The sequence below is a fragment of the Pseudophryne corroboree genome, chromosome 6 (genome assembly GCF_028390025.1).
Source record: "Pseudophryne corroboree isolate aPseCor3 chromosome 6, aPseCor3.hap2, whole genome shotgun sequence".
NCBI classification, from domain to species: Eukaryota; Metazoa; Chordata; class Amphibia; order Anura; family Myobatrachidae; genus Pseudophryne; species Pseudophryne corroboree.
In genome coordinates, this window is record NC_086449.1 from 128,369,368 (window position 1) to 128,394,475 (window position 25,108).

Sequence of the window (25,108 nt, forward strand, 5' to 3'; positions counted from 1 at the left end):
CGTTCGCTCAGACACTCCCCCGTTTCTCCGGCCACTCCTGCGTTTTTTCCGGAAACGGTAGCGTTTTTATCCACACGCCCATAAAACGCTGTGTTTCCGCCCAGTAACACCCATTTCCTGTCAATCACACTACGATCGCCGGAGCGAAGAAAAAGCCGTGAGTAAAAATACTATCTTCATTGTTAAATTACTTGGCGCAGTCGCAGTGCGAATATTGCGCATGCGTACTAAGCGGAATTTCACTGCGATGCGATGAAAATTACCGAGCGAACGACTCGGAATGAGGGCCAAAATGTATTCCAAAAGAAAAGGTTCAGAATGTGTGTTCCCAAAACACATCGACATACTAGTCACAAATGTATGAAAAAATACAATCCACAAAAAATTATTAAAATATAAAACCAATCAGGCAAAATTCATCCAGTAAAAGTTGGGTATAGTATACCTCTGAAGCAAAAGTAAAGATAATTGGCTGTTCATACTCCTTGTCAATGCGTTTCGGTCATGGCCAGACCTTTTATAAAGACATACTGGTGAGTGTAAAGAGCCAGATATTTAAAAGAATAAACACCCAATCAGAATTATGGGAAGTGACCTCATCGATTATATTAATTGTATAAACATTATGTCATAATTGTTATAAAAGCAAACATAAGAACAGTGCACAGTGCCAATGCAGTATTTTTACAATACATGATTATATCTAGATGAATATAAATGAATATAAAATTCACAAGGATATTACAGCACATCCATTGCCAAGGCAACCTGCACCCTTAAGATCTGCGTTCCCGGTAAAATGGTGTCCGAAACCTGTACAATGGGACCAAGGCTCAGTACAGGCAAGCTCTAGCTTACAATGATGGTGGGTGATCTACAGTGTTGGTGCAGATAGTAGATAAAGATTGTTTTTACTCCTAAACTGCTTCTCTCGAAACCGGAAGTCCTATTACCCAGAAGTGAAGTGGTGGTGGAAGGCATGCTGGGGCAGGGACTCGTATCCACCGCTGCTAGTCACGTAACTGGATACAGTATAGCAGCCATCTTAGGGTTGGTAAAACGGGATGGGTATGGGTTACCGGCGGCAGGGATCCCAGCGTTCAGCATCCCGATGCTGGAATCACGGTCGTAGAATGTCGGTGGGGGGGCGAGTGCAACGAGTCCTCTTGCGGGCTCGCTGCGCACACCACGCTGCGGTCTCGGTGGAAAAAGTCCCTGCTAGTCGGCATGCACACTGTCGGGATTAGGGGGTTGCGGGATGTTGGTGCCTGTAATGTGACTGGCGGTCTCCTAGCTGCCGGTCACATTACTACATCCCAGTAAAACGTATATCAGCAAGACCCTAATCGCGGACCTATTGTGGTTGGTAGTTGGAACACTGGTTGCCATGGCTTTGGACCAACTTCACAACAGTGGTTAACATGGGTTCCTAAATTAGTGTATCGATAGGACCGACGGTGGAAGATTAACAGTCCATGGGGTATATGCAATTGCCGGCGAATTGCCGGAAAAGTCGAAAAACGGGCCGTTTTCGACAAAACATGTCGAATTGGATTCGACAATGCAATACAGTACTTTTCGACAAAAAACCGGACGTTTCAGATTCGACTTTTTGCAATTCGACAGTTTCAAAATTCGACATGTCTGCAGTGGTAAAAATGCGGCAATTCGACAAAAGTATATTCAATTGAAGAATGACTATTCGACAACAGTCCTTTTCGACAGTAATTTCGTCAATTTCATTCCGCCTCACTTTGCTGGCGGAATGTAATAAAAAAAATTTAAAACATGTTTTTATTTGTGTTTTTTTTTTTTCTAATAGCATATCTATTTCTATTAGAAGTGATTAGGTACTTGGTTTGTCTTTTTAGGAGCCACAAGTATTATTTATATATTTTTTAAAATATATATATATATTTTTTTAATGGAATGGTTTAAAAACCCGAGAAAAAAAATGCGTGGGGTACCCCCTCCTAAGCATAACCAGCCTCGGGCTCTTTGAGCCGGTCCTGTTTCCAAAAATATGGGGGGGGAAATGTCAGGGGATCCCCCGTATTTTAACAACCAGTACCGGGCTCTGCGCCTGGTCCTGGTGCAAAAAATATGGGGGACAAAAAGCATAGGGGTCCCCCATATTTTTTGTGCCAGCACCGGGCTCCACTAGCTGGACAGATAATGCCACAGCCGGGGGACACTTTTATACCGCTCCCTGCGGCCGTGGCATTAAATACCCAACTAGTCACCCCTGGCCGGGGTACCCTGGAGGAGTGGGGACCCCTTAAATCAAGGGGTCCCCCCAGCCACCCAAGGGCCAGGGGTGAAGCCCAAGGCTGTCCCCCCCCATCCATGGGCTGCAGATGGGGGCTGATAGCCTTGAGTAAAATGAACGAAAATTGTTTTTTGCAGAAGAACTACAACTCCCAGTAAGCCTCCCCCGCAAGCCGGTACTTGGAGAACCACAAGTACCAGCATGCGGGGGGAAAACGGGCCCGCTGGTACCTGTAGTTCTACTGCAAAAAAAATACCCAAATAAAAACAGGACACGCACACCTTGAAAGTAAAACTTTATTACATACATGCCGACACACACATACTTACCTATGTTCCCACGCCGACTGTGTCCACGTCTCCGTCTGTCGGCAGAATCTGGGGTACCTGAAAATAAAATTTATACTCACCTGATCCAGTGTCCGGTTCTTTTATTGTAATCCACGTACTTGTCAAAATAAAAAAACGCATACCCAATCCAGACGGACTGAAAGGGGTCCCATGTTTACACATGGGACCCCTTTCCCCGAATACAGAGACCCCCTGTGACTACTGTCAGAGAGGGTCCCTTCAGCCAATCAGGAAGCGCCACGTTGTGGCACTCTCCTGATTGGCTTTGCGCGTCTGAGCTGGCAGACAGCGCATCGCACAGCCCCTCCATTAGTTTCAATGGTGGGAACTTTGTGGTCAGCGGTGGGGTTACCCGCGGTCAGCAGCTGACTACGGGTAACCCCACCGCTGACCGCAAAGTTCCCACCATTGAAACTAATGGAGGGGCTGTGCGATGCGCTGTCTGCCAGCTCAGACGCGCAAAGCCAATCAGGAGAGTGCCACGACGTGGCACTTCCTGATTGGCTGAAGGGACCCTCTGTGACAGTAGTCACAGGGGGTCTCTGCATTCAGGGAAAGGGGTCCCATGTGTAAACATGGGACCCCTTTCAGTTCGTGGATCGGGTATGCGTTTTTTTTTTTTTTGCCAAGTACGTGGATTACAAATATCAGTGGACACTGGATTTAGGTGAGTATAATTTTATTTTCAGGTACCCCGGATTGTCGTCGACATTGGAGACATGGACAGAGTCGGCGTGTCAACATAGGTAAGTATGTATGTGTCGGCATGTTTGTAATAAAGTTTTACTTTCAAGGTGTGCATGTCCAGGTTTTTATTTGGGAATTTTTTTTGCAGAAGAACTACAGGTACCAGCGGGCCTATTTCCCCCCCGCATGCTGGAACTTGTGGCTCTCCAAGTACCAGCTTGCGGGGGAGGCTTGCTGGGAGTTGTAGTTCTTCTGAAAAAAAAACAATATTTGTTCATTTTACTCAAGGCTATCAGCCCCCATCCGCAGCCCATGGATGGGGGGACAGCCTCGGGCTTCACCCCTGGCCCTTTGGTGGCTGGGGGGGGACCCCTTGATTTAAGGGGTCCCCACTGCTCCAGGGTACCCCGGCCAGGGGTGACTAGTTTGGTATTTAATGCCACGGCCGCAGGGAGCGGTATAAAAGTGTCCCCCGGCTGTGGCATTATCTGTCCAGCTAGTGGAGCCCGGTGCTGGCACAAAAAATACGGGGGACCCCTACGCTTTTTGCCCCCAATATTTTTTGCACCAGGACCAGGCGCAGAGCCCGGTGCTGGTTGTTAAAATACGGGGGATCCCCTGTCATTCCCCCCCCCCCCCCCCCCGTATTTTTGCAACCAGGACCGGCTCAAAGAGCCCGAGGCTGGTTATGCTTAGGAGGGGGGGACCCCATGCATTTTTCCCCGTGTTTTTTAACCATTTTGGTACCGTCGGAAAAGTCGAATGCAGGACGCACAAAATCCGTCAATTGGTCCGTTTTTCGACAGCGGGACTGTCGAATCCGTTTTTTATTGAATATGTCGAATTCCGGCGTCGGCGGCTGGAATTCGACAGTCGAATTGTGTCGAATTTAAAAACGGTTGAATTCCAGCCGGAATTCGACCGCAATTACATATACCCCCATGTTTTATTATAGTCCAGTTTATTCTAATTCTATGTCTATTATCTGTACTATAAGAAAACATGACCTATTAATCTTTTAACTGTCGGTTCTATTGGTACACCAATTTAGGAAACCATGTTGACCACTGTTGTGAAGCCTGTCCGGAGCCATGGCAACCTGTGTTCCAACCACCTACCACAATATGGCTGCAATTAGGGTCTTGCTGATATATGTCTTACCAATCCTAAAATGGCCGCTATACTGTATCCGGTCACATGACTTCTGGCAGTGGATGCGAGCCTCTGTGGAGTCACTACCCCAGCATGCATTCCACTGCCGCTTCACTTTCGGCTAATAGGACATCCGATTTTTAGAGAAGCAGTTTAGGATAGGACCAATATTTTTCTATGATTTCAGTGGCTTGTGGTGAGGTGAGGCAGAGCCTTTCCTTTCATACTAGTGTATAAGCCATAGTTTTGACTATATAAAGTATATATGAAAAATACAAAGAATATATTAGAAATATAATCTTTGTATTATTCTAATCATTTTTATAGTCAAAATTCTAAAGTAAGACTATGACAGGTGCACTGCCTCCCCTGCCTATCTTTTCCGCACATCTATGATCATAGCTCACCAAATTTCCAGCAGTATGTACTGCTGCACCTGTGTATAATGCCCACATGAACCCTTGGGCTCATACAGTATATTGTGTGTAAATCTGGCTCTGGTACTAGTCAGTGCCTCCTGAACCATTTAGATCACCGTACATTCCTGTATGATCTTCACCAACAGTATAGATCACTCACCATCATTATAAACTAGAGCTTGTCTTTACTGAGCCTTGATCCCATTATACAGGGTTCGGACACCATTTTACCGGGAACACAGTTCTTGACGGGGCGGGTTGCCATGGCAATGGATGTGCTGTAATATCCCTGTGAATTGTATATTCATTTACTGTATATTCATCAAGACATAATCATGTATTGTAAAAATACTGCATTGGTGCCGTGCACTATTCTTGTGTTTGGCTTTTATAACAATTATGACATAATGTTTACAAAATTAATTTAATCGTTGAGGTCACTTCCCATCAATTCTGATTGGTTGTTTGTTCTTTTACATTTCTGGCTCTTCACAGTCACCAGTATGTCTAGATTAAGGTCTGGCCTTGACCGAAACACATTGAAAAGGAGTCTGAACAGCTAATTCTCTTTATTGGTACTTCAAAGGTATGCTGTACCCAACCTTTACAGGAAGAATGTTGCCTGATTGTTTTTATATTGTTATAATTTCTTGTGGACTGTATTTTTTTTTCATGCATTTGTGACAAGTATGTCCCTTTTGTTTGGGAACACACATTCTGGACCTTTCCTTTTGGAATAAATTTAACCTTTTACTTACTCCGTTAGTGGTTTTTGGAAATTACTATGGGGAGTTGAGGAGGACGTGCCCCTTCTAATAGGTTTTTACAGACTGACAGACAAAAGATACCTTGATGTGCATTGAATAGCCTGTTATACTGTGATTGCGATATGCTTATCTGTCCACATGACCTTTCTGTATGTTAAAGAAACCTTTAAATGTCTATCCTGTCCTGAACCTAGAGTGAGTGGGGTATGCCCTTTAGATATTTATACACACAAGAAGATGACTACTTAAGGTTGCATTAAGAATCCTCTACACTAAAAAGAAACCTTGATAAGCATGAAACTTCTTTCCACAGTGTGATTTGGGGTACTCATGCATCATAAGCACCCTTTTTCCCCCCACACACAGTTTGGGGTGAAACGTCTCTGAAAAATCATGTTTTAGACTGTCCTACACATGTCATTTTTTTCTGTTTATTCATATTTTCATCTTGCCTATGACTTGGAGACAAGTGGTTAAGAGAAGCCAGTGACAACAAAGAAAAATTCCCATACAAGGGAGGTATTGTATATGTTTTTTTAGCTACTGTATGTTGTTGAGCACCCTAGGATTGAGCCTTCCACTTTGTATTATATGTGATGTTTTAGAAATTTGGTGAGATTTCTGGTCATGGCACTCTCTGGAGCAGTCTCTTTGCACCAGTGGAGTGGGAATTTTGCAGCTTTTGTTTTTCTTTGCTCTTTCTTGTTTTTATAGCATACCTAATATATGTTATATTTTAGACAGCTATCTTTATTATTATTATTATTATTATTATTATTATTATTATTATTATTATTTCTTTTCTGTATCTCTGTTGAATAGTGTCCCCTACCAGAGTCTCTTCTTTTTTTTCTCCTTTTGGTATAACTAATCGTGTTATGACTCAGGGGAACATCACTGATAGGCACAATATCATATAACACATAGGGATATTTCGTCAAGGTGTATGGTGAACAATTATGAGCTCACCTCTGATGTTAGTTATTCCAGAGATCACTATCATTCATGTAAAATAATATTACTTTTTCAAGTTCGGTTTGGCTCCTTACATCCTTTGCTTGTCTCTTTCTAGGATGAAACGTCACCCCAGGAGCAGCAGCGTCAGCCCTAGCATGGAAGGATTCTTCCTGGGAAACTTGGATAGGTTGATGATGATGTTGGTGGTGGAGATTGCATGTGCTGGTCCAAACCTCTGGTAGCTGATACTGGACTGCTTGTTATTATTTACAGAATTTTACAGATTTTGATGAATGATTTGCATGAACTCACTGCAAATGACATTACAGAGATAAGGTGCCTAGATGGTTAATGTCTCTACCTCTATTAACTTTGGCCTCACAAATGTTACAGATGCCTTGACAAATGTTTTCAGGTTTTGGGTTAAAATCATTCCACACAAAAGTCATTCCACACAAAAGAGATTTTTTTGGGTCCTTTGACCAGGCATGATGACCATGTCCTTCTTATTTTTATTTTTTTTAAATAGTTTTTATTGCATATATCACATTATACATTTAATAAAAGAAACACACAAGAGTTTATATACAGTACATTTCTCTTATGTCCTAGTGGATACTGAGGTTCTGTACTTTAGTACCATGGGGTATGGATCAGGTCCACTGGAGCCTGGCACTTTAAAACCTTTAGTGTGTGTGCTGGCTCCTCCCCTCTATGCCCTTCCTACCAGATTCAGTTTAGAAAAATGTGCCCAAGGAGCCGGGTGCATTTCTCTGGAGCTCCAGAGAGTTTCCTTTATTTTTAATTTTAGTTATTTATTTTCAGGTATCCATGGTTGGCAACCAGGCTACCTGCTTTGTGGGACTTAGAGGGGGGACCGAACCAACCTCTTGAGGGTTATTGGCCGGGCCGTCTTTTCGTATGGGCTCAATGGGCTCTTTCCCAAGGGCCCCAGGAGTATAAGGGCCCTAGGCTGATAGCTGAGGGTCCCCTCTTTCCAGGGGTACCAGATTTTTGAAAATCGGCCCTGGGGAACCGGAGATATCCAACGTGAAAGCAGTGGTCCCCATCCAAGCTTGTTAATTGCTCTTCCTAGCCAGATATCTCAGGTTCTGTCTGACTTAGAGTTTTTCTGAGGGTATAATACAAAAGCTGGGACTCTGCCGTTTTGCTGGACGCTGGCAGCTTGTCTCTACTATGCCCAGAACCAGAGATATCAGCCTTCCAGAAGCTGGTCCCTGCTCCAGCTCCACGCGCCTGGTATACAGTTTTATATATTCATTGGAGGATTGCTCTGGCTCCTGACCTCTGATCCCCAAGTCCCTAGAACCTTCTGAAAGGTGGGACTCGCTAGTTTTTTTTTATCCCATTCAAAACTGAGAAATATATTTTCAGGAACTTGAGATATCTGCAGTCAAACAACCTGCCCTCCCACCAGAAAATGCAGAATATTAAGCCCACTCCACTATCTACCCCTCCCCTGCGTATTAAACACCCCCTACCACCCCGGAAGTCATGTACTGGGGCCCCTTCATTCAGCCCAATGCCCTCTTCTACAGTTTAGTGTTCTCCCTCCCGCCCCATCTGTGCAGTAAAGGAGCAATTAGCAGAAATTACTGCTCCAGGTCCTACATGCTGAGAGGAAGATATAACACCCCCTAACACCCACGGGACATCAAAGCTGCTGCTGATAGCACCCCCCACCCCTACCGCTGGAGGATGGGTAGGGGGCCCAATGCATTGCTGTGCCCAGGGGCCTACACTGCCGTTAAGACGGCCCTGGTTATTGGTTCGTAATCCCAGCTGACAGGACACTGAGCTACTGAGATGCTGATCACACATCGTTAGTATGTGTGCCCTCGCTGGCAGCTAGCCGCCACCCTCTAACAGATGCCGAAGTTCAAGGTGCAGTGAGTGTTACACCGGGATACCGGTTAGCGGGTCCCCAGTGCAGTTTGGGTGGCATGTCGCGCGGCGGTCACGGGCCACGAGTTCCAGAAATCTCACCTGGAACCGACCCAATGTCTTCAGTTACTGAGAATGATATTGGATACAGTGTCTCAGAAGGTATTTCTTCCGATGGACAAGGCCTTGGCTATCCAAGTTATGGTCCGCTCCATGCCCCGTCCTCATAAGGTATCGATACATCTCTACATACGCTTGTTGGGAAGGATGGTAGCTGCTTATGAGACACTCCAATACGGCAGATTTCATGCCCGGCCATTTCAGCTGGGTCTGCTGTGTCAGGAATCTGCATTTTTCATAAAGTCACTTACCAGTGCTCTGATGTATTGGCCTCCGGAGGTCACATCCTCAGCCTGACAGCATGTTCCATGATTGCCTGCAATGTGCAGAGACTCTCTCCAGTGTGTACCCTGCTTCTGAGACTTCAATTGACATTCAGCCTTCCAAGTGTCCACTTGATACTCAAGCTCCAATTTACTTTGATGGTGATTATGCTCAGTTCCGTGCATTAGCAAGCCAATACCTCGCTGTTACTGAGTCGGGATCTTCAATGAGTATTACTCCAGTCAATGCATCAGATATTTTCTCCTATTCTTCAGAGGTAAAGCATTGGATTGGGCAAATCCTCTAATTGAATCTAAATGTCCAATACTGAATGATCTTGCCACCTTCCTCGAAGCAGTACAACAGTAGTTTGCTCCAAAGTTAGGCCATTCAAAGCCATCTGGGCACTCTACCCATTTTGGAAACAGTCTGCCTGCTGCTAAATCCTCCCCAGCATCTCTGTCTGTGCAAGACCAGGCTACATTAGACCAAACTATCAAAGATTTCCAAGCCGCGAAGAAAGGTAACATCGCAAAGTCAAAACAAGAATCTCAGACTTTGGATTCGAAAGTTGCATATACTTCCGTGTCTCCATTTTACAGCAACACTTATGAAAGTATTGATTCCTCCGGTTCAGAATTTACTCAGTCTTTTGATCAGTCTTCCAGTTCTCAGTTCTTCAATCCAACTCTTTTCAGGCATAATCAGGCTTTGTTGAATCAATTCACCAGAGATTTTAAGAATTACAGGAATTGGAGAACTTCAAAACCAGTTCAAAGTCTACCATCTGATGATGTAAGAGTTGGCTATGCTTCCGTTAACGCCATTCCTGGTGTCTCACATATTTTCAAACTCATTGGACAACAGGTTGACACAGATATTATTGTTCCTAAGCAAAAGACTTCCATATCCATGCTAAACCTGGACTCTGACTCTGAAAGTGAGTTTGTTGATGACGACTCAAGTTACATTATGGGAGGTTCTATCCTTCCTAGCTATGTCTTCTCCCAGGAAGTAAATTCTGTCTCAAATGACCATGAATGGTCTACTTGTTCTGATGACAAAAGTCTTTCTTCTGAAGATGAAAGTTGGGAATACTTTTGAGGACCTCTGCTTTTGTGTATTCCTAAGTTCTTCTTCAAGGATCCTCAAGTTCCTGTGTGGGTGTTCGGTGCCCACCCATAAAAGGGGGGTACTGTCAGAAATCTGCATTTTTCATCACATCACTTACCAGTGCTCTGATGTACTGGCCTCCGGAGGTCACATCCTCAGCCTGGCAGCATGTTCCATGATTGCCTGCAATGTGCAGAAACTCTCTCCAGTATGTACCCTGCTTGCCATACAGCATGTACCCCGATGTATTTCCACCATCTCCAGAGTATGGGCGCCGCCATGAAAACTGCAGTCAGCTGACTTGGTGGTATCTACTCCTGAGCATTGGAGTGCTCACATGACTTGATTCTCCAATCCCTGATGACCAGGGGGTATGTATCCAGAGTTCCTGTTCAGTATCATTGCCTTGAACAATGCGTCACATCCTGTGAACAAGCATCTCCTGGCTTCAATCTCCTGTCTTCAGAGATTCCCCTGTGTTATAGCTCCGTGGAACTACAGGCATCAGCCATCCAGTTTGGTGCAGTTCCATCTGCATTCAGATCCAATCACCAGCAGTCTACAGTGACTTCCTAGCTTCAGTGTCTCTGTGGAACTACAGTCTCCAGCCATCCAGCTCTGCTACATCTCCTTCCACAGTCAGCTTCCACTTCTACATGCAGTAAGAGACTCTGTCCAGGTGTTGCCTCATCATTCTCACCTGTGTGTTGTTAATCTGCATTCAGCACTGTGCTATTGCATCCAGCACTTAAACAACCATCTTGTATATTTCCAACTGTCTCCTGCTATAGCCTTGTTTGGCTCTGTGGACTTTGTGCATATTTACTGACTGTGTGAATCTCTTGCTGTCGGTTTCCAGACTGATTACTGGAGTTACTTATGGCCTGTGTTTACTACCATCAGTTGCATTACCTACCTACTGCATATTGATTCTGTCACCATTGGCTTCCAAGCCGGCCATCGATGTTCACCATCGGCTCCCAGGCCGATCATCGCAGTTTGTTAATTACACTGGTTCCCAGACCAGTTCATTACCTGTGACTGTTATTATACCATTTGTATTACTTACCTCCAGTGTACTGATTTCAGTTGCCATCGGCTCCCAGGCCGACCATCATTATTTGCAAGTTGCTAACGGTTTCCAGACTGTACACCATAAGTTACTTATTGCCTGTGTTATTCCATCACATTCTCCCATCGGTTACCAGGCCGATCCTCTGTCATTGTTTATCATCGGGATATAGACTCTGTTTCACATCGGCTCTCAGGCCGACCATCATTGATTGCCATCGGCTCCCAGGCCGGTCATTACTGTTCTCTAATTACCGCTGGTTTCCAGATCAGCTCATTCTTCGTGACTGTACTTTAAAACCAATGTCAGCTTCCACGCTGTAAAACTTCTGTGTTGTTATTCCTCTTCCAGTAATCATTATATTGCTGTGTGTTCTTAATAAACATCATTGCGCACATGCGCAGGAATTTACTACGGCCTCCTCGTTTCCTCCATCGTACCACCACTGACCCACTAGTGCCCCCTCCGGGAACAGACATTTACACAGACTTGACATGCTGGACAAATGGTCAAGGTCTCACCTTTACATGCATCAGGAAGTGACCTTATCTCCAAAAGCCCAGATATCTCTATTATGGTGGCTACAAGTTCGTCACCTGGTAGAAGGCAGGAATTTCAATATCCACTCGTGGATTCTATTTACAACGGATGCCAGCCTCCGGGGTTGTGGGGCTGTGACCCAAGGGGCCCAGTTCCAGGGGATATGGTCAGTTCAGGAATCAGCTTAGCCGATAAACATCCTGGAACTCAGTGCGATTTACAATGCTCTTCTACAAGTTCCCCACCTTCTGAAGGATCAGGCGATCCAGGTTCAATCGGACAATGCCACGGCGGTGGCATACATAAACTGACAAGGGGGAACAAGAAGCAAAGCGGCGATGCGAGAAGTGTCAAGAATACTCATGTGGGCGGAGGCCAACGCAAGGACCATCTCAGCCATATTCATTCCAGGAGTGGACAACTCGGAAGCAGACTTCCTCAGCAGGCACGACCTCCATCCGGGGTAATGCAGCCTACATCCCCAGGTGTTTCAACAGTCAATTCACCGGTAGGGCTGTCCGCAGATAGGTCTGATGGCTTCTCATCTCAACAAGAAGCTATGCCGTTACTGTTTCAGGATGAGGGATCCGCAGGCTGTAGCAGTGGACGCGCTGACGACACCGTGGATGCACCAGTTTGTGTACCTGTTTCCTCCTCTACCGCTAATCCCAAGGGTTCTAAAAAGACTAGGTAGGGAAAGTGTTCAAGCTATTCTAATTGCCCAGGATTGGCCTTGACGGTCTTGGTACTTGGACCTCCTAACCATGGCTCTGGAGAATCCTTGGCCTCTGCCGCTTCGAAGGGATCTTCATTAGCAAGGTCCGTTCATCTATCCAGACTTACAGCGGCTACGTTTGATGGCTTGGAAGTTGAGAGAGAGATTCTAGGAAGGAAAGGTCCTGCCTCCAGGGTTATTTCCACTATGGTCCAGGCCAAGAAGATGGTTACGTCAAAACACTATCATCGTATCTGGAAGAAGTGTGTTTCCTGGTGTGAAAGTAGAAAGGTTTTTCCCATTGAATTTAGAATTGGTTGTTTTCTACTTTTCCTACAAACGGGAGTGGATTTGGGCTTACGATTGGGTTCCATCAAAGTCCAGATTTAGGCGCTTTCTATTTTCTTCCAGAAACGGCTTGCCGTGTTGCCGGAAGTACAGACTTTCCTTTAGTGATGAGCGGGTTCGGTTCCTCGGAAACCAAACCCGCCCGAACTTCACCCATTTTACACGGGTCCGAGGCATGCTCGGATTCTCCCGTATGGCTCGGTTAACCCGAGCGCGCCCGAACGTCATCATCCCGCTGTCGGATTCTCGCGAGATTCGGATTCTATATAAGCAGCCGCGCGTCGCCGCCATTTTCATTCGTGCATTGGAAATGTTAGGGAGAGGACGTGGCTGGCGTCCTCTCCGTTCATTGTTGAACTTGATTGATTGTGCTTTATTGCTTAATTGTGGGGAGGACTGGGGAGCAGCTGTATAATATAGGAGGAGTACAGTGCAGAGTTTTGCTGATCAGTGACCACCAGTTTTATCCGTTCTCTGCCTGAAAAAAAGGCTCCTTATCTGTGCTCAGTGTGCTGCATATATCTGTGCTCACACTGCTTAATTGTGGGGACTGGGGAGCAGCTGTATATATAGCAGGAGTACAGTGCAGAATTTTGCTGACAGTGACCACCAGTATACATTGTCTGCCTGAAAAACACTCCATATCTGTGCTCAGTGTGCTGCTTTATTGTGGAGACTGGGGACCACCAGTATAATATTATATAGGAGGAGTAGTACAGTGCAGAGTTTTGCTGACCAGTGACCACCAGTATACGTTGTCTGCCTGAAAAAAACTCCATATCTGTGCTGCATTGTAGACAGTATATAGTAGGAGTACAGTGCATAATTCTGCTGACCACCAGTATATAATATATAGGAGTACGGTACAGAAGGCCACTGCTGTACCTACCTCTGTGTCGTCAAGTATACTATCCATCCATACCTGTGGTGCATTTCATTTTTGCACAGTTTGCTGACCACCGGTATATAATATATAGCAGTACGTTACAGTAGGCCACTGCTGTACCTACCTCTGTGTCGTCAAGTATACTATCCATCCATACCTGCGGTGCATTTCAGTTTTGCACAGTTTGCTGACACCAGTATATAATATATAGCATTACGGTATAGTAGGCCACTGCTGTACCTACCTCTGTGTTGTCAAGTATACTATCCATCCATACCTGTGGTGCATTTCATTTTTGCACAGTTTGCTGACCACCAGTATATAATATATAGCAGTACGGTACAGTAGGCCACTGCTGTACCTACCTCTGTGTTGTCAAGTATACTATCCATCCATACCTGTGGTGCATTTCAGTTTTGCACAGTTTGCTGACCACCAGTATATAATATATAGCAGTACGGTACAGTAGGCCACTGCTGTACCTACCTCTGTGTCGTCAAGTATACTATCCATCCATACCTGTGGTGCATTTCAGTTTTGCACAGTTTGCTGACCACCAGTATATAATATATAGCAGTACGGTACAGTAGGCCACTGCTGTACCTACCTCTGTGTCGTCAAGTATACTATCCATCCATACCTGTATTGCATTTCAGTTTTGCACAGTTTGCTGACCACCAGTATATAATATATAGCAGTACGGTACAGTAGGCCACTGCTATACCTACCTCTGTGTCATCAAGTATACTATCCATCCATACCTGTGGTGCATTTCATTTTTGCACAGTTTGCTTACCACCAGTATATAATATATAGCAGTACGGTACAGTAGGCCCCTGCTGTACCTACCTCTGTGTCGTCAAGTATACTATCCATCCATACCTGTGGTGCATTTCATTTTTGGTCAGTTTGCTGACCACCAGTTTATAATATATAGCATTACGGTACAGTAGGCCACTGCTGTACCTACCTCTGTGTCGTCAAGTATACTATCCATCCATACCTGTGGTGCATTTCAGTTGTGCGCAGTATATATAGTAGTAGGCCATTGCTATTGATACTGGCATATAATTCCACACTTTAAAAAATGGAGAACAAAAATGTGGAGGTTAAAATAGGGAAAGATCAAGATCCACTTTCACCCCGTGCTGAAGCTGCTGCCACTAGTCATGGCCGAGACGATGAAATGCCACCAACGTCGTCTGCCAAGGCCGATGCCCAATGTCATAGTAGAGAGCATGTAAAATCCAAAAAACAAAAGTTCGGTAAAATGACCCAAAAATAAAAATTTAAAGCATCTGATGAGAAGCGTAAACTTGCCAATATGCCATTTACGACACGGAGTGGCAAGTAAACGGCTGAGGCCCTGGCCTATGTTCATGGCTAGTGGTTCAGAGTCACATGAGGATGGAAGCACTCATCCTCTCGCTAGAAAAATGAAAAGACTTAAGCTGGCAAAAGCACAGCAAAGAACTGTGCGTTCTTCTAAATCACAAATCCCCAAGGAGAGTCCAATTGTGTCAGTTGCGATGCCTGACCTTCCCAACACTGGACGGGAAGAGCTTGCGCCTTCCACCATTTGCACGCCCCCTGCAAGTGCTGGAAGGAGCACCCGCAGTCCAGTTCCTGATAGTCAAATTGAAGATGTCATTGTTGAAGTACACCAGGATGAGGATATGGGTGTTGCTGGCGCTGGGGAGGAAATTGACAAGGAGGATTCTGATGGTGAGGTGGTTTGTTTAAGTCAGGCACCTGGGGAGACACCTGTTGTCCGTGGGACGAATATGGCCATTGACATGCCTGGTCAAAATACATAAAAAATCAGCTCTTCGGTGTTGAATTATTTCAACACAAATGCGGAAAACAGGTGTCAAGCCGTGTGTTGCCTTTGTCAAGCTGTAATAAGTAGGGGTAAGGACATTAACCACCTAGGAACATCCTCCCTTATACGTCACCTGGAGCGCATTCATCAGAAGTCATTGACAAGTTCAAAAACTTTGGGTGACAGCAGAAGGAGTCCATTGACAAGTAAATCCCTTCCTCTTGTAACCAAGCTCCTGCAAACCACAAAACCAACTCCCTCAGTGTCAATTTCCTCCTTACCCAGGAAAGCCAATAGTCCTGCAGGCCATGTCACTGTCAAGTCTGACGAGTCCTCTCCTGCCTGGGATTCCTCCGATTCATCCTTGAGTGTAACGCCAACTGCTGCTGGCGCTGCTGTTGTTGCTGCTGGGAGTCGATCGTCATCCCAGAGGGGAAGTTGGAAGACCGCTTGTACTACTTCCAGTAAGCAATTGACTGTCCAACAGTCCTTTGCGAGGAAGATGAAATATCACATCAGTCATCCTGCTGCAAAGCAGATAACTCAGGCCTTGGCAGCCTGGGCGGTGAAAAACGTGGTTCCGGTATCCACCGTTAATTCAGAGGCAACTAGAGACTTGATTGAGGTACTGTGTCCTCGGTACCAAATACCATCTAGGTTCCATTTCTCTAGGCAGGCGATACCGAAAATGTACACAGACCACAGAAAAAGAGTCACCAGTGTCCTAAAAAATGCAGTTGTACCCAATGTCCACTTAACCACGGACATGTGGACAAGTGGAGCAGGGCAGACTCAGGACTATATGACTGTGACAGCCCACTAGGTAGAAGTATTGCCTCCCGCAACAAGAACAACAGCGGCGGCACCAGTAGCAGCATCTCGCAAACGCCAACTCGTTCCTAGGCAGGCTACGCTTTGTATCACCGCTTTCCAGAAGAGGCACACAGCTGATAACCTCTTACGGAAACTGAGGAAGATCATCGCAGAATGGCTTACCCCAATTGGACTCTCCTGGGGATTTGTGACATCGGACAACGCCACCAATATTGTGCGTGCATTACATCTGGGCAAATTCCAGCACTTCCCATGTTTTGCACATACATTGAATTTGGTGGTGCAGAATTATTTAAAAAACGACAGGGGCGTGCAAGAGATGCTGTCGGTGGCCCGAAGAATTGCGGGACACTTTCGGCATTCAGCCACCGCGTGCCGAAGACTGGAGCACCACCAAACTCTCCTGAAGCTGCCCTGCCATCATCTGAAGCAAGAGGTGGTAACGAGGTGTAATTCAACCCTCCTTATGCTTCAGAGGATGGAGGAGCAGCAAAAGGCCATTCAAGCCTATACATCTGCCCACGATATAGGCAAAGGAGGGGGAATGCACCTGACTCAAGCGCAGTGGAGAATGATTTCAACGTTGTGCAAGGTTCTGCAACCCTTTGAACTTGCCACACGTGAAGTCAGTTCAGACACTGCCAGCCTGAGTCAGGTCATTCCCCTCATCAGGCTTTTGCAGAAGAAGCTGGAGACATTGAAGGAGGAGCTAAAACAGAGCAATTCCGCTAGGCATGTTGGACTTATGGATGGAGCCCTTAATTCGCTTAACCAGGATTCACGGGTGGTCAATCTGTTGAAATCAGAGCACTACATTTTGGCCACCGTGCTCGATCCTAGATTTAAAACCTACGTTGTATCTCTCTTTCCGGCAGACACATGTCTGCAGAGGTTCAAAGACCTGCTGGTGAGACACTTGTCAAGTCAAGCGGAACGTGACCCGTCAACATCTCCTCCTTCACATTCTCCCGCAACTGGAGATGCGAGGAAAAGGCTAAGAATTCCGTGCCCACCCGCTGGCGGTGATGCAGGGCAGTCTGGAGCGAGTGCTGACATCTGGTCTGGACTGAAGGACCTGTCAACGATTACTGACATGTCGTCTACTGTCACTGCATATGATTCTGTCACCATTGAAAGAATGGTGGAGGATTATATGAGTGACCGCATCCAAGTAGGCATGTCAGACAGTCCGTACGTATACTGGCAGGAAAAAGAGTCAATTTGGAGGCCCTTGCACAAACTGGCTTTATTCTACCTAAGTTGTCCTCCCTCCAGTGTGTACTCCGAAAGAGTGTTTAGTGCAGCCGCTCACCTTGTCAGCAATCGGCGTACGAGGTTACTTCCAGAAAATGTGGAGAAGATGATGTTCATCAAAATGAATTATACTCAATTCCTCCGTGGAGACATTCACCAGCAGCAATTGCCTCCAGAAAGTACACAGGGACCTGAGATTGTGGATTCCAGTGGGGACGAATTAATAATCTGTGAGGAGGGGGATGTACACAGTGAAAGGGGTGAGGAATCGGAGGATGATGATGAGGTGGACATCTTGCCTCTGCAGAGCCAGTTTGTGCAAGGAGAGATTGATTGCTTCTTTTTTTGGTGGGGGCCCAAACCAACCAGTCATTTCAGTCACAGTCGTGTAGCAGACCCTGTCGCTGAAATGATGGGTTCGTTAAAGTGTGCATGTCCTGTTTATACAACATAAGGGTGGGTGGAAGGGCCCAAGGACAATTCCATCTTGCACCTCTTTTTTCTTTCATTTTTCTTTGCATCATGTTCTGTTTGGGGACAATTTTTTTGAAGTGCCATCCTGCCTGACACTGCAGTGCCACTCCTAGATGGGCCAGGTGTTTGTGTCGGCCACTTTTGTCGCTTAGCTTAGTCACACAGCGACCTTGGTGCGCCTCTTTTTATCTTTGCATCATGTGCTGTTTGGGGACAATTTTTTTGAAGTGCCATCCTGCCTGACACTGCAGTGCCACTCCTAGATGGGCCAGGTGTTTGTGTCGGCCACTTGGGTCGCTTAGCTTAGCCATCCAGCGACCTCTGTGCAAATTTTAGGACTAAAAATAATATTGTGAATATTGTGAGGTGTGAGGTGTTCAGAATAGACTGAAAATGAATGGAAATTATGGTTGTTGAGGTTAGTAATACTATGTGATCAAAATGACCCCCAAATTCTATGATTTCAGCTGTTTTTGAGTTTTTTTTGTAAAAAAAAACGGAATCCAAACACACCCGAATCCGACAAAAAATTTTCAGGGAGGTTTTGCCAAAACGCGTCCGAATCCAAAACACGGCCGCAGAACCGAATCCAAAACCAAAACACAAAACCCGAAAAATGTCCGGTGCACATCACTACTTTCCTTAAAGGAGTTCTCCATATGCAACCGCCCTTTGTTTCTCCCACGGCTCAGTGGGATCTCAATGTGGTTCTGTCCTTTCTTCAATCTGACTGGTTTGAACCCTTACATAGGGTGGAGTTAAAATTCCTCACCTGGAAGACGGTGATGTTGTTAGCATTATCGTCTGCCAGACGTGTATCTGAATTGGGGGCCTTATCCTGTAAGTGCCCTTATTTGATTTTTCATGCTGAAGGGACAGGACAGAACTCAGGACCCGGCCTCCGTTTTTGCCAAAAGTGGTTTCAGCATTCCATATCAATCAGCCCATTGTGGTTCCGGTGTTGTACGATGCTTCAATTGGGCCAGGGTCCTTGGATGTGGTAAGGGCTCTGAAGATTTACAAATGGACGGCTCATCATCGAAAATCTGATTCGCTGTTTGTCCTTTATGATGCTACCAAGATTGGTCATCCGGCTTCAAAGCAATCAATTGCTCGTTGGCTTAGGTTGACCATCCATCAGGCCTATTCAGGCTCACTCGACGAGGTCTGTGGGCTCTTCCTGGGCGGCTGCCCGGGGTCTCTCAGCTTTACAGTTGTGAAGAGCTGCTACTTGGTCTGGTTCGAACACCTTTGTGAAATTCTATCGGTTCGACACCTTGGCCAAACATGACCTTCAGTTTGGTCAGGCGGTTTTACAGGGGTCTCAGCCAGGGCCGGCGCTACCATTAGGCAGCTTTAGGCAGTTGCCTATGGGCATAGGCCACTGGAGGGCAGTACCACACGCTGCCACTGAGAAAATGCTTTTATTATTCCCTCAGCTACGAGCTCCTCCCGACCTCTTACTTAAGAGATGGCCGCCCAATTGTTATCAGCTGAGCCGCCACTCCACTGTGTATAACCGTGAGTGTAACCCATCAGGTGATAAGCCTGCTCTTTTTATGTAAAGTTTTTTATAGCATGGACTGTCCGCCCCCACCCAGCCCCCCAACTTGCATATTCCTGCCCCGCTCCATGACAACACTCTGTAATTGTGATATGATGCCCGCACCCCCACCCGCGGACTCGGGCATGATGCCCGCACCGGCACCTCCTCTAACCCGCGGACTCGGGCATCATGCCCGCACCCCCACCCGCGATTGTGGACATGAGCATGATGGTCGCATCCCCCTCCCGCAATCGCGTACTCGGGCCGCATGATGCCCACACCGGCACCCCCTCTAACCCGCGATCGCGGACTCGAGCATGATGGCCGCACCCCCCTCCCGCGATCGCGGGCACGGGCATGATTCCCGCACCCCCCTCCCACGATCACGGACACGGGCATGATGCCCGCACCCCGCTCCCTCGATCGTGGACATGGGCATGATGCCCGAACCCCTCACTCGCGATCGCAGACACGGGCATGATGCCCGCACCCCCCTCTTGTGATCGCGGACAGGGGCATGATGCCCGCAGCCCCCACCCGCGAGTGCAGACTCTATCCCCTCTCCCCATGTTTGCGGACTTAGGCAAGATCCCCTCCCCACTGCGATTGTAGACTCAGGCATGATGTCTGTACCCCCCATCCCTAGCGATTGCGGACTATAGAATGAAGCGCGCACTCCCTCCCCCCACAATTGCGGACACGGGCATGATGCCCGCACACAGCTCCCCCCCCTCCTCGTTTGCAGACTTGGGCAGACTGCCGCATTTTGCACACCCCCCTTCCCGCGATTGAAGACACAGGCATGTAGCTTCCCCCCGCAATTGCAGACTAGGGCATGACATCCGCATTGCCCCCAACACACACACACACACACACACTCCGCGTGCGCGATTGCATTCTGGGATGTTTCTGCCTCCGCCAATTGCAGACTTAGGTATGTTGTCACCCCCCATGCGATTGCAGACTCCCACATGTAGGTGATACGGCATACACCACGTACCATTATGGAAGCATTGTCCCTTATGGGAGTAGTGCAGTTTATCATGGACCCTCTCCTTAACCCTCGGTCTCCGCAGCCTAACCCTAACCCTTCCTCCCCGCAGCCTAACCCTAACCCTTCCTCCCCGCAGCCTAAACCTAACCCTCCCCCGCAGCCTAAACCTAACCCTCCCCGCAGCCTAAACCTAAACCTCCCCCGCAGCCTAACCCTAACCCTCCCCCGCAGCCTAAACCTAACCCTCCCCCGCAGCCTAACCCTAACCCTTCCTCCCCGCAGCCTTACCCTAACCCTCCTCCGCAGCCTAACCCAAACCCTTCCCCGCAGCCTAACCCTAACCTTCCCCCGCAGCCTATCCCTAACCCTCCCCCGCAGCCTAACCCTAACCCTTCCTCCCCGCAGCCTAAACCTAACCCTCCCCCGCAGCCTAACCCTAACCCTTCCTCCCCGCAGCCTAAACCTAACCCTCCCCCGCAGCAGAAACCTAACCCTCCCCCCAGCCTAAACCTAACCCTCCCCCGCAGCCTAACCCTAACCCTTCCTCCCCGCAGCCTAAACCTAACCCTCCCCCGCAGCCTAACCCTTCCTCCCCGCAGCCTAAACCTAACCCTCCCCCGCAGCAGAAACCTAACCCTCCCCCCAGCCTAAACCTAACCCTCCCCCGCAGCCTAACCCTAACCCTTCCTCCCCGCAGCCTAAACCTAACCCTCCCCCGCAGCCTAAACCTAACCCTCCCCTGCAGCCTAACCCTAACCCTTCCTCCCCGCAGCCTAAACATAACCCTCCCCCCCCCCCCCCCCCCCGCAGCATAACCCTAACTTTCCCCCCGAAGCCTAATCCTCCTGGGTATACTTCGGGATCCCAATTCTGTTGATAATTAACAGGAGAAGGCACCGGGACCACAAACCATGCGAGGAGGCCATGGAGCTGCTGGGGCCTGAGGAGGAGTCTGGCAGTGGCACCTTTAACCAGGGCGAAAAGGACTTCCCCAACCCACGGCTGATCCGTCCCTCCCACTGTCGGCCCGTCTGCCCCTGTCATTTCTGACACTTTTTTTTTTTAAGTGCCCCAAATTCACGTTTGCCTTTACCGGGAGCCTGAGCTGCTGTCCCCCACCCCCTCCATACCATCCCATGCGTGACCCCGCCTCACAACTCAATCTCATCCTGCTCAGCCCAGAGAAGAAGAGGTGAGTAGCACACTGACAGACAGCGCAGTGCCATACATGGCTCCTGAGCACCAGCCAGCGTAAGCTCTCCCTGCCCTTGTGTGCTCCGTGCAGACGGGAGTGAGCCGCATCCTCCGCTGTGTGGGACTGTTATCCCAACAGTTTGCCCCTGCCCTCGGTGCTGTGGTCACACAGGGGAGCTTTTATGTGGTTGGGAGCACTGTAACACTACAGAAGTGTGAGGCACAGCACCAAAGTCACACAGCATCGCCCTATAACCGGGTACCACAGGGCTCTTTTCACTCATAGAGAAGTCAAATACGTTCTATCCAATTTGCATGTTTTCAGTGTGTTAAAAATATTACACACATTCATGTAGTCTCCTCTCTCAGCCCCTTGGCCAAGCTCCAATTCTCGCTGAGACGAGTCAATGCAATTGACTTCGAAAAGTAATAACACACTTCTGTCAGGTGCATTGAAAGTGCTGCAAAGTATATCATGTGCAAGGGGCATAGGCAATATGGGGGTGAGAGCAAGCCATACCTATTAATTTATCACCCATGCCAACATCGTATGCATCTCCTATATTTTCTGCAGACATGGACTTTGATGTACTGTATTTGTTTGCACTGTGGGGCAGCACGGACGATGTAATGGTTAGCATTACTGCTATACATCACTGAGGTCATGGGTTCAGTTCTCACCATGGCCCTAACTGTGTGGAGTTTGTATATTCTCCCTGTGTTTGTGTGGGTCTCCTCCGGGTACTCCGATTTCCCACCACAATCCAAAAATATACTGGTAGGCTAATTGGCTCCCAACAATAAAAAAAATAAAAATAAAATGACCCTATTGTGTACGTATAAAATGCTGTGTCTCCATTATGCACAGTGTGGCTTGGGGGAACCAGTGTAGCAGTGTCGGATGGGTCCAAATGACTAGATAGATAGAAAAAAATCTTTTTTACATGCTTCAAAGAGCAGTACCTCACAGTAGAACCCATGTTAGTGGGAACCAAGAAATGTAGGAGAAAGGTGGCAACCTTTGTAACGGGCTCTTTTCACAGCATCTTTTGTATACGACGATGTAAGATCAAACCTCTACATTTTATGTTGAATGTCGCGAACAAATACATTTCTGATAGTCTATTAATAAAAGGCATTTGGTGCTGTGTTTTGGGTGTCTGCTCTGGTGAGAGGGTGTCTTCCAGGTTAACACTCGGCTGAGTGCAATATCCGGCGACCTAAGTTCCAACCAACAACAGTCCCAGGTTGGGGTTATAATCAAGTTCTGCCGGAATCCAGTTGGACTTAAAAAAAAAAAAAAACATTGTAAAATCATAACCCCTAACCTCAATCCAAACTGGTAAATAAACCCTAATACCCTAACCCCGTCACCCAAACTAACACTGATACCCTAACCACTAAATTATCAGGCGGTGGCTGTGGAACTTACAAGAAGCAGTGTCTGCACTCTTACCCTGAGGGGCTCAGTGTTTTGGTGTGTGTGTGTGCGGGGGGGAGGGGGCGCTGACGATTTGCCTAGGGTGCTGAGAAGGCACTGGTCTCGGCACTCTCCCACCCGTTTGGGAGCTTTCGGACTTTCCCATGGTACTAAAGTACAGAACCCAAGTATCCACTAGGACGTAAGAGAAAATAGGAATTTGATACCTACCGGTAATTCCTTTTCTCCTAGTCCGTAGTGGATACTGGGCGCCCGCCTCAGTGCTTCAATCCTGCTTACCTTGGTAAGTTTGGTTGGCCCGCCGTTGCGGTCCCAGTATGCTGTTGGGATAGCTTGCTATCCTGGTTTGGTTGGTGTTGCTATCCTTTGTTCTGGTTCGCGCCCTCCTTTCAGTTATGGTTGTGTGTTGGCTTGATTCCTCACCGCTGTTGTATTGTTTCTTCTCTTGTGGCATGTCCATCTCCTCGGGCACAGTTTTCCTAGACTGAGTCTGGTAGGAGGGGCATAGAGTGGAGGAGCCAGCACACATATACTCACACTATAGGTTTTAAAGTGCCAGGCTCCAGTGGACCCGATCTATACCTCATGGTTCTAAAGTACAGAACCCCAGTATCCACTACAGGCTAGGAGAAAAGGAATTACCGGTAGGTATCAAATTCCTATTTTCCCTCATATTACATATAAACAAACATATACGTGACAGACATATGGATACAGGCATAAAAAGTTTTCCTTTTAATTCGATCTCAGCAACTGATGCAAGTTGTTTCTCCTTTCCAAGGGCCATACGGTATTTACCCTTTAACTCAGAAATCGTTCCCATTACCGCCATTTCTTTACCATCTTAGAGCTATGTGTCTTATTCCAGGTCTCCATTTTTACGGTTTATTTTACTTATTACTAGTGATGAGAGGGTTCGGTACCTCGGGATCCGAACCCCCCCGAACTTCACCCATTTTACACGGTTCCGAGGCAGACTCGGATCTTCCCGCCTTGCTCGGTTAACCCGAGCGCGCCCGAACGTCATCATCCCGCTATCGGATTCTCGCGAGATTCGTATTCTATATAAGGAGCCGCGCGTCACTGCCATTTTCACTCGTGCTTTGGAGATGATAGCGAGAGGACGTGGCTGCATTCTCTCAGTTTCTGTGTTCAGCGTGCTGCAAATATCTGTGCTCAGTGTGCTGAAAATATCTACGTTCTCTGCATGAAAAACGCTCCATATCTGTGCTGCATTGTAGTACATAGTAGGAGGACAGTGCAGAATTTTGCTGTGACCACCAGTATATATATAGCAGTACGGTACAGTAGTCCATTGCTCTACCTCTGTGTCGTCAAGTATACTATACATCAATAACTGTGCTGCATTTTAGTTGTGCGCAGTATATAGTAGGAGGACAGTGCAGAATTTTGCTGACCACCAGTATATATATAGCAGTACGGTACAGTTGTCCGCTGCTCTACCTCTGTGTCATCAAGTATACTATCTATCCAAACCTGTGCTGCATTTTAGTTGTGCGCAGTATATAGTAGGAAGACAGTGCAGAATTTTGCTGACCACCAGTATATATATAGCAGTACGGTATAGTAGTCCGCTGCTCTACCTCTGTGTCATCAAATATACTATCCATCCATACCTGTGCTGCATTTTAGTTGTGCGCAGTATATAGTAGGAGGACAGTGCAGAATTTTGCTGACCACCAGTATATATATAGCAGTATGGTACAGTAGTCCATTGCTCTACCTCTGTGTCATCAAGTATACTATCCATTCATACCTGTGCTGTATTTTAGTTGTGCGCAGTATACAGTAGGAGGACAGTGCAGAATTTTGCTGACCACCATTATATATATATAGCAGTACGGTACAGTAGTCCGCTGCTCTACCTCTGTGTCATCAAGTATACTATCCATACATACCTGTGCTGCATTATAGTTGTGCGCAGTATATAGTAGGAGGACAGTGCAGAATTTTGCTGACCACCA

General features: G+C 47.1%; 1 long non-coding RNA gene across 2 annotated transcripts in view; it reads left to right on the top strand.

Annotated features, from left to right (window-relative positions):
* LOC134935035 (uncharacterized) overlaps window positions 1-25,108 on the top strand; it is a 110,408-nt gene that overhangs the window by 26,745 nt on the left and 58,555 nt on the right. The window contains exon 1 of one of the 2 annotated variants that reach the window (XR_010179853.1): window positions 6,745-6,839. The exons of the other annotated variant lie outside the window; for it this stretch is intronic. This is a non-coding gene — a long non-coding RNA (uncharacterized LOC134935035). Of the gene's footprint in view, window positions 1-6,744; window positions 6,840-25,108 lie in introns of those variants that run through there. 2 annotated transcript variants of the gene reach the window in all.